The following is a 19,366-nucleotide window of genomic DNA, read 5'->3' on the forward strand; positions in this document are numbered from 1 at the left end:
GGGTGACCAGATGTTCTGATTTTATAAGGACAGTCCCAATATTTGGGGCTTTGTCTTATATACGCTCCTATTACCCCCCACCCCATCCCGATTTTTCACACTTGCTCTCTGGTCACCCTATCTCAGATGCTTTAATGACATGTACATTTGCTGGCATAAAGTAGGCCTGATTATGGGCTTTTCTGCACTTCCATTGTATCTCTGAAGCCAGCATGGGTGGGATGGAGCTATGAGCCACTACCTCTGTATTCCTGTGGCCTGCAGGAGGTGGTGCTTAGGTGTCGTTGCTACTTTATATATAAGGCCAGCAGGAGGTAGGACCCAGCTGACAGCACCTTATCACATAGTGCTATGGAAATTCCCCTTCTACCCAGCTCTACCCACATCTCCACTTGTGGATAGGCAGCATATGACTGCTTATGCTTTTGCAAAAAGCTTGTTGAATTCTTCCCCATCCAGATTCAGGGGCTTTTACGGCCCCTGTAGTGTAGGTGCTAGCCCACTGGAGGCCCTAAGAGGGAATATTTTTGCCCCTCCACCACCAGCACAACAAATACTAATAATTAAGCGGGGGGCCCCCTTGAGCTGCTCAGAGCCCAAAGGAATTGCTTAGTCTTATTATGCCTATCACCGGCTCTGAATCCCTGTATGCTGTATATCACATTACAAACACATATCTAATTTGCTGTTCACTATCCTTCCTAGGTTTTTTTCAACATTACATCCTTGAGTAAATCCACCAGTGAATACAAATCCTATACAGCATTCTGCATATCTTCTGGTTTTCTTCTACAAAACTTCCCATAACCTTAATGTCAACCTCATTATGAACACTCAAGCTTTAGAGTAGCCTAAATAGCATTTGTATATTTAATAGCATACAAAGAAACAAAGTGCTTCAATTACACTGAAAAACATAAAGAATAAAAGCCTTGTGATAATGAAACCATGTTTTTCTTTTCGTTTTGACAAGGTACTGTAATTCCCAGAGTTTATAGCAGAATTTATTATCCAGTGTTTTTAACTGTATGCCATCAGTTTGTATGCCATTCATATACAATGTTCACTATTAAAATATCCACAGCTACTTAAACTTAGCACAATTGTTTCCTATTCTCTGACTAGGGATGAAACAGCTATCTCTCAGTTATAGTAACTATTGGCAAATGTTATCTCTTATATATTAAAGACTCTCTTTTTACCTCCTTACACAATTTTGCATTGGAACAACAGGACATTTTGAAACAGCATAAACAAGCTATGCTAGTGTTGCCGACTCTTGTCATTTTTTCACAAGTCTCATGATATTTGGTGTTTCTCCTAATGTCCTAACTACCAGAGCCATGTGATTATGTAAAAATGTCAGCTTTCATTTTAGAAAATGGTGTCTGTCCTTCAAGCTTATGGAGAAAATCTTGAAAAGATGAAATTTAAAGGCTCAAAAACCAGAAGGCATATAAAAAGATCCCAACATGTATTATATTTAAAAAATCTCATGATTTTGAAGACAATGTCATGGGTTTTGAGGGTCTCTGATGCATGTTTTTTTAACATTTGGGGTTGGCAATACTAATATTGATAATTCCAACGTAGCCTTTATTTGACAGAATACTTCAACAGTAATGAAAGTCCTGTTAACAATTTTCAGAGGTGATGGAAAGCGGACCTAACTAGTCACAAAGTCTGGATTTCAGTTTACACCTGTTGAGTTTGAAGAATTTCTGATACAAAATAAAAACAGACACAGACTTGCTTCCATTTATTATCCTAAGGTCCATGAAGAAATAAAACATTTGTATATGATTCTGAATTACTTGTTGCAAAAATTTGACCTGAAAGAAAAGTCACCTGTCATAGTTTTCCTATCAAGCTATCAAGCAACTCAACATGCAACAGTACAACATGTCTTATATGACAATGGTAAGCATTCACAGAGAGTCTTTTAACACTGGGGGTATGCAGCCTCCCCCCCCTCCCACACACACACACTCCCCACCCCCAAATCGCCACTGGATGTTCTTTAAGCAGAACCCTTTCACCAGCACAGTCCCAACTTCCTCTCAGAATCTCACAAGACACAACTCAATGGCTATGGCTCAATCTAGAAGGTTACATGCAGTGGCCACATTACTGAAAAAAAAATGTACACCTATCCCTTCTATTAGTAGCTCATATGGACTTTGAATTGTCCCAGACAATTCTTCTATTCCCATGAGAAATTTTTCCACTCCTATTTTCCTGGGCTGCTCCAACTTACAGCTAGATTTCCTCTCCTCTCCTTTACAAATCAGTCATTTCTGGACCTGAATCAATTTTAAATTTAATAAACAGTATTTCAAATATTGAGATACACAGTCCCAAATTGTTCATGAATGCTATCTTTGAATAGGGATCCTAGTTACAAGGCATGTCTCACCCTTCCTTAGGCTATCTTCCTTGTTTCTATGCTTCAAGATATGCTCACATTATCATTTTTTTTCACTTCCATTTCTTATGCTATTGCTAGTTATCTTTCCTGTGTTCTTTCTTGCCGTACATGCCACATTTCTGGCCAGGGAAATCAGTGCCATTCAGAGGCATTTTAATGGTACTTATTTTTTCTGCATGGGGATTTTTTCTTTCATATTTCATGCACTGTGCTTTCACTAATTCCTTCTGAAGTGGCTTACCTTTTCACTAGCTCAGACCCCCAAGCAAATTGCTCTTGATTAGACAAGCACTTATGTATTCTTCCTTACTCATATCAAAATTTACAATGTTCTGAGTTTTAATACTGAACCCAAATAAAGGCTTCAACGCTTTATCACAGACTTTATCTTTTTGCTGAATGCAAAAATATGTGTGTGTAATATTCCTGCTTACAATGAAATGTTCATCAAGTATTTTTAAGAATAGTGTCAAAGTTATTCTTATCTTCATCCTCAGCAAAGATAAATGATATATAAGTATTTACAGCTTCACTCCCTATTGCATAATTTAATGAGCTGACCTGTACTTCAATGCTTTCTGCATTAAATTTCAGTGTGGTTCAGAATCTGGTTAAGAGCATATCCAGTCAGGCTATTCTATGGCTTATCAAACTAAAAGGTTTGTGCATGGCTAAACTGTAGCATATTCTTTATCTCTTATTTATGCTGGTTCAAAACAAATCAGCTTCTGAAATCATGTGATATGGCTATGGTAAAGCATCATAGAAAGTCATTTACTTCTAACATTGAATAAAGAACTTTATCTGAATGAGGGAAACTGTAAAAACTATTGTTTTTCTCTCTCCCTCTGCTTCACTGCAGATCTTTAGAACTGTCCCAAGTCTGTTCCTTCCTGCCATCCTGTCACCAATTTAAAGAAAGAGAACACATGACCTCACAGATGGCTGTTCAACAATTGTTGCATGGAAGGCATCATCAGGCCAAGGTAATTGTTGAAGTTTTAAAACTCTAGATAAAAACTGAATTCTCCTTTATTTTCTTTTTATAAGTCTCTGTTTACAAACAAAAGAACCACATTCAGGCTCCGGTGCCCTGTTCAGTCTTTTCCTCATTAGAAGCAATTTGGTAAAGTGCTTTCCTGGCCAGGACAAGTCCATTGTGTGTTTCAGTTGTCCTCCTGCTAGTGTTTCTCACACTGCTCCAGCTGCTTCATTGTGGATGTAATTTGGCTACAAACCACCCCCCACTTCCCATCCTTAATTGCAGATTGTCTTCTGTTACAAGGACAGTAGCCCATTCTCTTGGATCCAACACCCAATCAGAGCACACTGACCACTGCCTAGGCTAATGTCCAATGTCTAAGGTACCCTGGCTGCAATAGCCATCTTCAGGCTCCTGTCCCTTTAGGATCCTGGGCTGACTGCTAGATCTGTGTCTCTGAGACTTCCCTTCAAGCCCCTTTCTACTCAGCCTCAGCTGCATCTCTGCTGCCTCCCATAAATTCTTCATGGACCTGTATCCAGCTGTAATGTCTGCCATTCACAGTCTGCCCCACTTGAGGCTTCTGCTCCCTTGGTTTGCTTCTTGCTGTGCATGTGATTTCTCAGATTCCCTGGAGCCTGCTTCTTTGCTCTGTCCCCAGCACACTATGAAGACCCTCCAGCAGCCCTCAGCTCCTACTTCCCTGCTCACCAGGCAATTCACCATCTGTTCTGCTACATCATTGCCTTCCCATATGCAGGGAGAGGTCACTTATTGGAGCTGAATCTTTTCAAAGAGTTTCTACACCCTTCCACTAGTGTCTGGAAGAGGGGACTGGCTCTGCTTGTTCTGCCTTTTAGGGTCAAAAATCACCAAGGATGGGGCTGATGGAAATACTTGTTAATTTCCTGCTTAGCAGATTCATCACACTGTTTAAAGATGCTTTTATTCCCTCTTACTTGCAATCCATAAAATTCTGTAGTATCCACCACTGTACTTCTTTCTCCTTCTCTGCCTATCATTTGCCTTATTTCTATGGTTCTCACCACGGTTTCCTCTTTTTTATTCTTTCCACCATTCCCTCGAACTCCCCCAGTTTTCCTCTCTCACTGAACACTTTAAGTATGAACATGCTGCTTATGTCCCCTTCGAGGCTTGTGGCTCAGCCTGTTACCAGCCATTCTAATGATTGTGTTTCTATGCAGCACCTCCTGATTTTATAATAATGCAGCATGATGAGATTAGAGAAACTGCATAAATAAGGTACATAAATAAAGTAATCTGCAATGATTGATCTGCAAGCTCACACCTTGCAAGATAACATTTCCTTGCAGGATCAAGATTCAGAAGATTATTTCCTCAAAGTAGTAAACTGTGACATGATGACAGCCAGATGTGGGAGACTTGACACATCTGATATAGGGTACGTAATATAACCCCAGAGTTCTGAGGATCCTCCAGTACTTAGTCTCAAGGGGTGAGTCAAGGACACAAATGCTAATCCTTGCCTCTGATGTAGTACTGTGTGTAATACCTGTTGTTCCATTCTATATGCATCCGAAGAAGTGGGCTGTAGTCCACGAAAGCTTATGCTCTAATAAATTTGTTAGTCTCTAAGGTGCCACAAGTCCTCCTGTTCTTCTTTTTGCGGATACAGACTAACACGGCTGCTACTCTGAAACCTTACAGTAACGATAATAACACATTGGTTACACTGCTCTACAGCCAAAACGCTTCTGAAATAAATGTACTCAAACTTTACTAATTCTGGGTCACTGAGAAGAAAAATGATGCTTAAAATTGTTGATTGGCTCTAGTTTTCAAGATATGCTATTGAGTCAGTATATACGACCCTTGACTTGGGAATGGCGGAGGATAAGTGAGTTATAAAGGGAAGGGATCTCATTTTAAACCAGAAATGACTAAAATACATCTTTGACTGGATCTAGGACACTGGGTGTGGACAGTACTTGCTTTTTAGGCAAAACAATGAATGATGCAATCTGAAGCTGGTATTGCGTCATATATGATATGAATTGCATCATGTTATTCCTAGAAGTTATGGATGATGCAATCATAACAAAGCTTGCATCACTCTGCTGAATAAATTGCCCTATATCAGCTCTAGAAATCATACAGTGTCGTACTCTCTTATTTGTCAGTGTTTGATTTTGCAAAGGGACACATTTCTGTTTAGCCAAAGTGAGCAGAGATGCCTCGTACTTGTGTGAACAGTGCAGATAACTTCTGCTATGTTTGTGGTGAAGTGACTTTTGCATCACAAAAACGCAGTATAACCACTATGGTTAAGAAAGCCTATCACCTTTATTTTGGCTGCAAAACTGGAGATCAGGACAAGAGGTGGGCCCCACACATATGCTGCAACACTTGTGCAACAAATCTTCGCCAGTGGTTGAACAGGAAAAGGAAATCTATGCCTTTTGCAGTGCCAATGATTTGGAGAGAGCCAACAGATCATACCAGCAATTGTTACTTCTGCATGGTGCCTCCAGTTGGGAAAGGTGTGTCAAAGAAGAAAAAGTGGATTGTGCATTATCCAAACATTCCATCAGCTATACGCCCAGTACCCCACAGAGAAGGACTGCCAGTTCCTGATGCACCAGAATCATTCTCACTTGAGTCAGACGAGGAAGAGGAAGAGGATGAAACTTCTGGTCCTGAATCATCAATGTCACAGGACCCACATTTTCTCCCATCCTCGTCCTCTCAACCACACCTCATAACACAAGTTGAACTGAATGACCTTGTCAGGGATTTGGAAGTACCCAAGAGTAAGGCCGAGCTGTTGGGCTCCAGACTACAGCAGTGGAATTTCCTGGCAGGTGATGTTAGGGTTTCCATGTTCCGTGACCATCAAAAGGATCTTGTCCCATTCTTCTTCATGGAAGGTGATCTTGTAGCCTGCAACAACATCGATGGTGTGATGGCAGCCCTCAATCCAGATGAGTGGAGACTGTTCATTGATTCATCGAAGACGAGTCTTAAAGCTGTTTTACTGCATAATGGCAATGATTTGCCATCAATTCCAGTTGGTCATGCAGTCCATATGAAGGAAACCTATGACAACATGAAACAACTTTTGAGGTGCATAAACTATGACCAACATCAGTGGCAGCTTTGTGGCGATTTGAAGGTTGTTGCTCTCTTGCTTGGTCTGCAGACTGGATACACAAAGTACTGCTGTTTTCTCTGTGAATGGGATAGTCGTGCAAGAGATTTCCACTACATCAAGAAAGATTGGCCACTCCGACAGTCATTGGAGCCTGGCAGGAAAAGTGTTCAGCATCCACCACTTGTTGAATCAAGGAAGATTTTGTTACCACTCTTACACATCAAGCTGGGTCTGATGAAGAACTTTGTCAAGGTCATTGACAAAACACAAGCAGCTTTCAAGTACCTCCGTGGAAAATTTCCAAGGTTAAGTGAAGCTAAGATAAAGGAAGGTGTCTTTGTTGGTCCTCAGATTCGTGAACTTCTTCGAGATGATGCATTTGACCATGCACTGCGTGGCAAGGAAAAGATGGCATGGAAATCCTTCCAGTTAGTGGCAATAAATTTTCTCGGAAACAACGAGGCAGACAACTACAGGTTGTTGGTGGAAAACCTCCTCAAGGCATACAAAAGCCTTGGCTGCAACATGTCACGAAAGATAAATTTTTTGCACTCTCATCTAGATTTTTTTCCACCGAACTGCGGAGCAGTGAGCGACAAGCACGGCGAGCGATTTCACCAGGACGTTGCAACAATGGAGAAACGCTATCAGGGCAAATGGAGCCCATCAATGTTTGCAGACTATTGCTGGACAGTGACAAGAGATGCTCCATTTAATGAATACAGGAGACAAGCCAAGATGCACCGAGTAGACACTGAATAGGACTAGTTTTTTGCCTTTTGTTTCATAATAAATGTTATTTATATAACCCTTTTGCTGATTTTTAAAGTGTTACATAAACAGGACAGGTGAAATATTATCATGTAAAGCAACCATAAACACATGAAAAGACCTAGGTTTATAATTTATGATTAAAACTGTACTATCTACACAATATACATAGACATAAAATGTAAAAACTTAAATATCTTAGAAACAGTAGCCAATCAGTTGTTTTAATTGTCATATTTGAATTCAGCACATCAAAATACATAATAAATAGCACAATTTATCTCTGAAGCAGACGACTTCTCAAAAATTGTAGACCAGTGTTATATTCTGTTCCAGAATTGTGACCCAGCATCCGGATTGCTTTCTTTGTTACAGCTGAATATCAGGCTTAAAGCTTTAGGGATTTTTATACAACAAATCCCAAAGCACTTTCCTGGTCAGTATGCAGTATTTCTTTCCATTTAGCAAATATTCCATCTTCTCACTCCTTGCTATGAGAATCTTTATTCTGCATTTATTTGCATTGAGCTGCATTTGCCATCTGTTACTCCAAGTATTTAAAAGATCTAACTCTCTCAGTGTCTAATTGCATTGTTCCTCATAATTTACTGGGCCCACCAAGTTAGTACCATCTGCAAAATTGTAAAAAAAATAAAAATAAAAAAAATCCTTGCTTTTGGTATTGTCACCCAACCAAACCACTTATTGTATAAAAGGATTAAAAAGACAAGACCTTGTCATTGATTCCCATGGTTCCTCTTTTGTAGGTTCATTTTTCCTTTAAAACATTCTGGTTATAGCTATTGTTTGCTTCTTGTCCCGTATGCAGTATTTAGGCTATGAATTTACCTTTATTCCATGAGTATAGGGATTATTCTTTGATGTGAAATTTGTTAACTGCCAACAGAAACACCATGCAGCTGTCTGTAGTATCCTCACAAAATTTTAGTGATCAATTAAATTTTCCTATCAAGATATTTAAGCTAAAACTCTTTTCCCCATTTTTTTCCGAGATTGGTTCCCTTCAGAATCTTAAGAAATGTACAGCCACCTAGGACTTCAGTTGACACTCTGCTGTAACAACTATCACTTGCTGGGGTTTAAATGGGGGAAACTGAATCACAAATTCACCCAATTTGGCCTTATTCAATGTTTGCCTTTATTTATACAATTTCAGACAAAATTATTGTCACTTATTTTGTCTGAACATACATTTATGGCAGACAACAAAAACAAACAAGACAGAATTGGTAAAGGGCTGAAGTTACCACATTCCAGGGAATTGGGAAGTCCTACTATACTTCTTCCTTTCAATTTTTCATCTGGTGTTTTTCCAATTTGGGCTTTGTTCACGGAGGTATTTTATAAATTTCTACAATACAGATTACACTGAACATGAAGCAGTTAACAATAAGCAGGTGCAAAGTCATATTAACTAATCTATAATGTGTCACTTCCTCATGCCTCTTTTTCCATTTTCAGGGCTTGACTACACTTAAAATGCTACAGTGGTGGAACTGCAGCTGTGGTGCTGTTGAGTGATTCCCTGTAGAAACTATCTACGCCAACCAGAGGTGTTCTTCCATCAGCATAGATAAACCACCTAGGTAGGCTGATGGAAGAATTCTTCCATTGACCTACATGGGGACTTAGGTCAGTCTATCTACATCGCTCAGTGGTATGGATTTTTCACACCCCGGCCAACATAGTTAAACTGATCTAATTTTCTACTGTAGACCAGGCCTCAGATATTCTTCTAAAGGATTATGAGCCAGATTATATCTGGCCCTGCATGGGTGCATAGGAGTGGACTGGGAAAGCATACAAGGAGCCTACTTAGCCGTAGTGCCCTTCCTCAAGCGTCAGCCACATGTGGATAGGAAATAGAGCCCCTGCGCTATGTGAATGCTGGCAGAGGTACTACCTCCCCAAAAGGGACCAAAATAGGCATGAATTGCCCACATTTCCATTTCCCTCAGTCCAGCTGCCTAGGTGCAAGGGAAATTGCACACTGCATCCAAATAAAGGGTATGCGAATTCTCACAGCAAGGTAAGCTCCCTACCAGTCTCAGACAGAATTCTTGGTGAGGAGTTGTAACCCTTATGGTATAATTCTGTGCTTGGTTTTTGACAGTTTGTTTTCACTTCTGTATTTTGCAAGCTCTTTTCCTTTCATTTCTGAATATGCTTTTCCTGGCTGCTTTTTTTTTTTTTTGGATCAGTTTCTTGCTTCTTCTGGACACATTTTTCACACTGAAAAATATTGCACTGGAAAGATAATAATATCACAAGCATGCTTTCATAACAAATTATAATTTCATGATTAAGCCATTTTTTATTTTTTGTATGTTAAATTGAACTGCTGTGTTACAGTATGTGTGTTATTGTACCTGTAGAAAAACGATTTGATCAGTATGCATATTCCACATAACTTTCTTGGACTATGTACCTGCCTTCATTCCTCTTCTTGGCACCTATTCCTTGTATTCTTCCCAGACTTACTGCAACACCACCCCTTTTTCCTCTCTTAACCCAAATCTACAAAAATACAGTGTTCATTGAGCCTTGTACATTGTACCACAAACCCTCTAGACTTGAATTATGGAGACTTGAAACTTGTGTTGCTTTATATGGCATGCAAGAGGACATCATGTTTGTTGCTGTCATGGTGTAATTAGACATTGCCTACTTTATTCAATAGAATCAAGCTTTTTTTCCCTTGTGAAATATGCTCAAAGCTTCACAGGTCTTAAATAAATAAATAAACAAATAACAACCTGAATTTAGCACATAAATAGTGCTGTTCACCTCAGCTCCCTGTTAATGGTAAAGAAGTACCATTTTGTAGACAAGGACTACAACATAACACCATTTTCACAGGAAGTTCAAAGTAAATGAATGATTTATTATATTCCGGACTGGGCAAAAGGTTCATGAAATATATATATAGACCTAGATTTTAGCTTAAGAGACTTCATCTGGAAGCTAGAGGTGTGCTAGTTAAAAATATCTGACTCTGCTAACTCACAGATACTGTGTTCTTACTTGCCACTGGTTTTGTTTTAGCTTGTTTAAGGGAACTGGTAAAGTAAGTTTTTAAGATCAAAACATTCTTCGAGGGTATGTATTACATACCCAATCTATAGAGAATATAAATCTTTACCTCAAGCTGTAGACACTCATATTTTTTTAATCTCTGGAGGTTCCCAGTTCAATCCCTGATATGATGGTCAGGTTGGTGGCTGTCACAATTGCAACCCGGCAGAGAAATTGGGTATAGTTACATTCCCTTTGTTCTCTGAAGTGAAGGGACTACTCCTTCTGTGTGCTCCCTGGATGTAAGACATGGTAAGGACGAACAAGACAGACCCAAGACCACAGCCCAGTCCCAATCCACTGAACGGTGGAGCTCGTTGGGCATGCAATCAAGTTTGCTGCAAGCCATGAAGGGGTATAGTCTGCAGGTGTCCTTTGTATGCATGCCCAGTGAGTTTCTGGAGGAATTCTGGGGATTATACCATTCGACACCACAATGCATGTGTCTCGTTTAAATGATATGGGAGAATCCTTAGTTAGAGAAGTGTATTAATGGTAGGTTTCCATTTATTTTGATATATATGTTATTAATTTCCAAATAGTTTGAATTCTGAATGTCCCTTATGTAAGTCAGGTCTGTCAGACCACAGATCTCAACAGGTGAATTTATTATGATTGTCTCCTTGTATATATTTCAGAAATTCAAGGAACTAACAGATCTTATTAGCATTTATTGTTCTCTCAAGGTCAGAAGAAGAAAATGGTCAGCTAGAATGAGAGACATATTTTACCCAGTCTCCTCAGACACAGTGATTTTTATTACAGAATTTTAATCGGGGCTGAGAAGAGCCCTAAGAGACTATTGTAAATGACATCTTGAAACAAAAATCAATTGCTCTTGAATTTGAAATTATAAATATTTTCTCTGCATTATTCTGCAACAGTAGTGAAAGCAAACATAACTCTGCCTGTTATTAAAAATCCCTGTTTTCTATTTATTTTCTGACTTTGCAGCTATTCATTTGAAGTGGCATGCCATTGTGTTTTACTCCCTGGGGAATAACATTATATTACAGTTATCTTCCATATTCAGCTTTAATACATGAAAAGTTAGTTGCACAGGCTCCTTAATTAACTGCATTTATTTTTAGTTTTCATGAGGATCTGAACACTGCATCTTACACTTCATTAGCCTGCTGTTTTCAGAAGAAAATATGTGTTTTAAGATGTTACTAATAGATGAAAAAAATATTTACCTATTTATGGGTAGATGTGCCAAAAAGATTTAAACTATTTATCTATTTACAGTGAAAAGTAAGACTTCAAGTTCTTTAATTTGAATTTCTAAATATGTTCCAAATAATAAAATTAAATATCCTGTCAAATGTCATAGGCTACAGCCACAGGTATTCTAATAACTAATAACTTAGTGTTTAAAAAATTTAAAACTGATCAAGGTTCAAAATAATACTTGTATTTCATTAGTTCTACATCTTTACTTTTTCTTATTATGTCCAGCAATTCAGCAATCATAATATGGTTTTCAACTGGCAAAACAAAATTAACCAGGTCTAATTTATATATATAACTATAACTATAACTATAACTATATATATATATATATATATATATATATATATATATATATATATATATATATATATATATAGTTGCAATTAGTCCCGAAGGCTTCCTAGAGAATCCACCATCTGACATTCACTTACTGGACTCAGGATGAAAAGGAAGACTTTAATTGTACAGTATGCTATACAGAAGAGAGGGTGATCAAGTTAATTTGTCTGGAAGTGAGGCCAGAAATGCAAGGAGAAGAGTGTTGAGAACCTAGTCAAAAATTTGCACATTTAGGACTCAGTCTGGCTTTGCTACACTCTTATAAAAAATAAGCTATTTTGCTTTCCCATTACTGTTAGTATCTATTCTATCAAGATAATAGAAGAATAGTCCATAAAGTTATGCACACACATTGAAACACTTTATTTACATTTTCTTTCTTCGCTGTATGTCCATTGACTTTTACCAAGATCTTCTTGTGATTATAGTCATGGGGTAGGGATGGGTGGGTGTTCTAAGGCAAAAGCATTCTTCAAAGACACTTTCTCTCTCTACTCTTCACAAAGCAGCTTTATTGTTTCTTTTGCAGAGTTCTGCAGTAGGGATACTAACTAGAAATTAGTCCACTACAATATTGACTGTATTTATATACGGTATGTAAATACTGTAATGTATTTACTCAGCAAAATTAAGTGGCACACATTTTGAATAAAAAACCATTCTTGGTGCAATTATCAATATTTCTAATATTTAATTACAATTTTCTTATCCATAAATTAATAAAACTGGATACTTCTGCAAATACTAAACACCAGATTGTTAGATGTGTGTCTGTTAAGGTCAATACAAGAACAATGTATTGTCTTCCATTAGAAATAAAAGGCCAGATAAATTAAGTTCAGAGTAAGAAATCATAAGCTAACTGTATTGCCATTACATTACACTTCTTTACATTACATTAAGATTTAAAAGACATGAACTTCAGTACAAATAAGTCTGATCTTCAACATAGACCTGCATTTCATGTGAGATTTCCAGAAGGCACTAAATCAGTTAGATGCCCAGTTCCCATTGCTAGTGTGAATTTGATGCCTAATTCCCTTTGTTACTTTTGAAAATCCCATCTGAATTTACTCTTTGCATAGGGAAAAAGAAGAGCAAATGTAAGAATATAAGAAGCAGAAAGAAGTCTAAACACTGCTTTAGAAAATTAAAGAGAGTGCCATCCTTTCTAATGCCTTGATTGTGCCATGCACAGATAGCACAGAGCTGCTGTGTCTTAAAGGGAGATTCTGGAAGCTTCTTGCCTTAGGGGGGTAGAATGCTGCCCAGAGTTCCAAAGCATGCATAGCCTGCAAGTGTCCTGCTACACACTTTTGTGAAATGCTGCTCAATTCCATCTGCTACACCATTTTGTAGAGTGCAGTTTACTTCCCAAGAGCCAATGTTACTAGATAGTGTAGAGCCATGGCCCAGTCTCTTTTATATCCTCTTTTCCTGCTTTGGGCCTGTCATAGGGTGCGGCTCCTTGCGTGCCTACTCCTCACAGAAACATGGACTCCAGTGGTTGAGCCTTCCTCATATTCTTTTATTTTAAGTTCCCTCCACCATTTCTACAACAATCCCCATGCAACAGTCTATTTGCAATGCCAACAACACCTTTGGCCTTCTCCCCATGACCTGAGGGGAACAGAGGTCTTCCTCATTGATGCCTCTATTACTGAGCTCAACTAGCCCTGGCCCTGGCCCCTCTTGGCACTTCCTTCCTGACTCTTTATCAGTCTTGGACAGATAGGATAATTGTCTCCTTAGACCATCCAGCTGGTTGGTTGTCTAATTACCCCCATCAGCTTTCTCAAAGGAGACTAATTAACATCTGAGTGATCAGAGTGCAGCTTCACCTGTTTCCACCCTGAATTGTATCACAGGGCCACAGTCCACTCCAGGGGAAAAAGGGACTGGAATCTGGCCATTATTTGTTCTGGGGGAATAAGGTGGGCACCTGCAGAAGGGTAGGTAGAATATGTGATGGGCAAGTGATACTCAGCTTTTGGACTGAAAGTACACCCTTTGCACTGCCACGTTCAAAAAACGTAATTGGCTTTCTGTCAGTTTTTGAATCCACTACAGACTCTCCATTCTGCATTGTGTCTGTAAGATCCTCCAATGATTTTCTCTCCCTCTCACTTCTCTCAATTTAACCTTAATCTTAATCTTCTGTGTTCCTTCCACTCATTTGAATGTCTTTCCTGTTCCTTTGTACAGAATTAAAAACCTTATTCTTTTCACATGCTATCACAAGGCTCAACTTTTCCCCTGGCCTATTAACCCTCTGTCCAATAAAACAATAACATCTTAATGCCCTGAAATTTCACCTTGGGTACACTTAATTATTTTTTTGTCATGCCATAATATTATATTTGGCATACTTTACCTATATGCATATATAAAACCAGAATCTCATCTGAATTACCAGTGCAGCTCTGGATTAACACTAGGATAACCAAGTTCTTCAGCATGTGACCCATATATTGGATCCAGCTAACAAAACTGTTGAGAGTTTGTTCAGACATCTAAACTTACCTGAAATGAAACTCTGAACCTTTTAATGTTCACCTATCACTAATTCTAAACTAGACTGAGAATTGGAATCCTGTTCTTGTTTTATTATTCTAATAAGAAAAATGAGCATAATGTAAAGATAATGTAGAAATATAGAAGCTTAGAATGTATGTATTTTTTGACAAGAAACAACAATCATGTTATTGTTTTCAGTCTATGTGACTGACAATCCAGATCTTTTGCAACATGTCATGGCACAGTAGGTAAAGTGACAGTCTTTGCTGCTATTTATTTTAGAAAGAAAATGAATGTTTCCGATCACACCACTCATTTGTTCCAAAAATAATGAAGTTTAGTTTTTTTTAAGCTAATAGACCATTCTAATTTTTCCAGCTAAAGATACTGAATTTGTTATATTTGCTTCTATCCTATTGATTCCATTGAGAACACCAATGTACTCCTTCAGCTCTATTTAAACACCATTGGAGCAACTTTTTGACATCTTTCTTCTTCATAACTAGGCTGGGGATGGGGGAAGAACAGTGAAAAGGGATCAGATTAAAAAAAAAAGAAAGAGGGAGAGAGAGAGAGAGAAAACCTGTTAAAGAACTCTAGTTTGAAGTATCTGAAGCTTGAAGAACTGAGAATTACTGTGAGTGGGAAGATGGATCAAATAAAAAGTGTTGCAGTCCCAAAGTCATCCCCAACTGACATTTATCATTCTTGTTGTCTCAGTAAGGCAAGAAAAACTTAAGGACCCCTGAGAGAGTGGAACAAGATATTGATCAGAGCTGTGCAAGCTTTGAAATACTGTAGTGGAATCTAGAGTAAGTCCTTTCAAAAAGCTGTGTAAGCTCAAAACTTGTCTGTGTTGTAATACAAGAATAGAACCTCAGATGTCGGTATGTGGAAACTCATATTTGAGTTTTCTGGTTATTGGTTAAGTAATAAAACCCAAAGTCACTGTTACGCTATAGAGAAGGCTCATTAGAATAATAGAGACAACAACAACAGCTCTGCCTTTATTACAGGGTGATAGAACTGTCAGAAGTGATCCCTTGTTATTTTGATGCTTAGCATCACCTCATTGTGCTACTGACTTCAGTGTTACTACTTCTGAGAGTAACTGCCCATGAATGGAATTAAAGGGTTCACAGTTATACCCTTTGAGATGATTTTATGAGGTAAGGGGACCTGACAAGCATCTTTTCATGTGCATTTGCAAGTTTGATCCAGGACAAAACATCTGTCTGCAAACATAGCTTTATGTAATGAAAATAGTACCTTTCTACCCTTGAAACAACAACCACCAAAAAAAAACCCAGCAACAGCAACAAAAAAGAATTTTCATATTGCCCCAACAAGGAAAAAATATTACACAGACACAAATGACAGGGCCTTTTACTTTTTTCTCTCTCTTTGCCTGTGAGAACTGCATTCAGTTTCTGTGAAAATGTTAAGGCAAAACAACAACAACAATGTATTTTGCCTTTTTCCCAGTTTTGTCAGCAGTAGGAATTTTAGTATGTGTCTCTGTGGCATGTACAACTCAGAGATATTTGAGTTTCATGAATCATTTCGGATATTCAAAAAGTTTTAGATGGTTTGTGAAGTGAGCAACTTTTAGAACATTTTTTGAGAAGGCATGACTTCGTTTTTTCAGCCCAGGAAACTATTCAAGGAGCAAAACCATTGTGTTTCTCTCAATAAAAGTATTTAACTGGTATTAAAAATGAAGACTCCCACTAAAGTTCTCCATTTGATTGTTTAATATGTCAGTGATAATTTACATAGCTGTTGCTCTACTGGTCTGCAACTTTTATTTATATTATATTTACTGTTCCAGGTATTTCAGCTACCTTGGAGATGAAAATAAATATACAATATCACATCTACTTCATACTCAAATATATATGTTTAGGACCATCCAAACCACCCAACTTCTCATCTCCTAACACATATACGCAGCATATTCTGAAAAAGTTGCTATGGGACCGTTATCTGGGGTTCTTTCAACCCAAAGCTCTTGGTAATTTTTACTCTGTGCGAGGTGGTGTCAGGAAATAAATCAGGGGCGACACAACCGTCCGACTGATAGATGGCTGGCACAAACAGGACAACACAAGAGTTCTTTCACTTAAAGCTAAACTTTACTTAGTCTCAAGCACTTAAACATGTCTGCAACAGGTTAGTAAAACACCCCCAACCGTTGATAATTGCCAAAGCTGAGTGTGGCTCTCGAGTGACACAGTGGCAGGCTTCCAGTGGCCAAATCTTCCGTCTGCTGGTGGAGACTGCAAGATGTATCCAGAGGGAGAGTCCAAACGAGTCCAACTACCTCAAACTTCCCCCCTTATTTATACATTAGTAATTGAATGACATGTCCCTTAAAGAAAACTTGTTAGGTAAGCTGTTTCAATGGTCAAGCAAGAGGTTCCTTCTGATTATTGATTAACCAGGTGTGGGTTTTTCCAGAGTTTGCAGCTTTGAAGCCCCAATAGACATTCCTGGGGCACATCCTGCTCTTCTAAAATGCATGTATCAGCAACTTCAACACAATGCTTATCAGGAAGGATGTGGGGTTAAGCGTCTCTTTCTGTGGCACCCAAAACCTCCTCCCCTCCTGCCTTGGTTAAGCTGCATGGCCACTTTATAGCCTGATGACTAGGCTGTTTTTAGCAATAAGCCATAGTGGTTTCAGGCACTTTACTGGTTTGCCAAAATCTTCCCGTACAGGGACCAGAGAGTCAGAGGTGGTAGACAAAGTGGAAGAGTAACATCTTCAAGTGTTGAAGGTGCGTTCAAGTATTGTTAGGGTCTAAGTCTCTTGGGAATGAAAATGAGTTCCAATGTAGTGAAAGCACTCCTTCTGGGGGAAGGGGAGCTTTGAAGAGATACAATAATATATAGAGATACAATATTTGGATTTGAAATAAAATCCAAAGGGACAATGGAAATTAGTTGTTTACTGAGCAAAGATGCAAACCAGGAGGTTCCTGGTCAGCTGCAGGAAAATCTCTTTCTGATATGTTTTGAACTCAATGCAGGATCTTTCTACTGTGCACAATTTCAGAGTCCAGTGGTGTCATTACAAAGATTAAAAAATCAAATCAAATCTAGTTTTTTTCATGTGTTGTTCACAAAGTTCCTAATTTTAATATAAAATCACAATATATTTCCACAGGAACACTTTCCCAAGCTTCTCTCTCTTTCTTGAGAATATTTAATCTTTGTCCTATACTATAAATTGAGCCTGCAAATGTCTGTGTGACAGGTGAGCCATGTCAAATCTGCTTTGATTTTTTTAAAAGCCCTTCTGCTGAACAATCATTCTGTGGGAAGGATAGTGAAAATAAATGGAATCCATCAAGATCACAGCTGTACAGTGAAAAAAGGTTGGTAGGAATAAATGGTCAGTTTCAGAACAGAGAGAGGTAAATAGTACTGTCACGCAAGGGTTTGTACTGGGACCAATACTGTTCCACATATTCATAAATGATCTGGAAAAAGGGAGCAAACAGGGAGGTGGCAAAATTTGCAGATGATACAAAGCTACTCAAGATAGTTAAGTCCCAAGCAGACTGCGAAGAGTTTCAAAGGGATCTCACAAAACAGCTAACAAAATGGCAGATGAAATTTAATGTTGAAACATGCAAAGTAATGCTTATTGGAAAACATAATCCCATCTAGACATATATAATAGTGGGTCTAAATTAGCTGTTACCACTCAAGAAAGAGATCTTGGAGTCATTGTGGAAAGTTCTCTGAAAACATCCACTCAATGTGCAGTGGCAGTCAAAAAAGCTAACAGAATGTTGGGAATCCTTAGGAAAGGGGTAGATAATACGACAGAAAATATCATATTGCCTCTATATAAAACCACGGTATGCCCACATCTTGAATATTGCATGCAGATCTGGTTGCTGCATCTCAAAAAATATATTGGAATTGGAAAAGATACAGAAAAGGACAACAAAATGCTTAGGGATATTGAACAGTTTCCATATGAGGAGAGATTAATAATCATGGGACTTTTCAGTTTGGAAAAGAGATGACTGGGGGTGGGATATGATAGAAGGCTATAAAATCCTGACTGGCATGCAGAAAGTAAATAAGGAAGTGTTATTTACTCCTTCTCATAACACAAGAACTAGGGGGTCACCAAATGAAATTAATAGGCAGCAGGTTTAAAACAAACAAAAGGAAGTATTTCTTTACACAATGCATAGTCAATCTGTGGAACCTTTTGCCAAAGGATGCTATGAAGGCCAAGACTAAAACAGGGTTCAAAAGAAAACTAGATAATTTCATGGAGGAAAGGTCCACCAATGGCTATTAGCCAGGATGGGCAGGGATGTAAAACCATGCTCTGAAGAGTCTGTTTGCCAGAAGCTGTGAATATAGAACCTCTATTTGCCAGAAGCTGGGAATGGGTGACAGGGTATGGCTCACTTGATGATTACCTGTTCTGTTCATTCGCTCTGGGGCACCTGGCATTGGCCACTGTCAGAAGACAGGATACTGGGCTAGATGGATGATTGGTCTGACCCAATATGACCGTTCCTATGTTCTTATGAGTTTAAAGTGTAAGAGAGACTGGTGAATGGTTTGGGGAGCAGAGGATTTTTTCTTAGATTCTCGGACTAGTTTGTATGCCTTTCTTGCTATTCTGTAATACCCCTTATCCACACCACCAAATGGGATGTATAATGCTAGTGACGATAAATTTGTTTAAATAAAATAATATTTTACAGGTGTCACGAGGTTGTGCTGTTACACATGTTCTTTTTCCTTAGAGTTTGAGCAAATGTTTAGCCTTGGGAAGACTTGCAGTAGTATTGCTAGGTTAGTTATGCAAGGTTCTTGGTAGAGGGAGCTCTTT

Source organism: Chrysemys picta, chromosome 5 (genome assembly GCF_011386835.1).
Source record: "Chrysemys picta bellii isolate R12L10 chromosome 5, ASM1138683v2, whole genome shotgun sequence".
Classification (NCBI taxonomy): domain Eukaryota; kingdom Metazoa; phylum Chordata; order Testudines; family Emydidae; genus Chrysemys; species Chrysemys picta.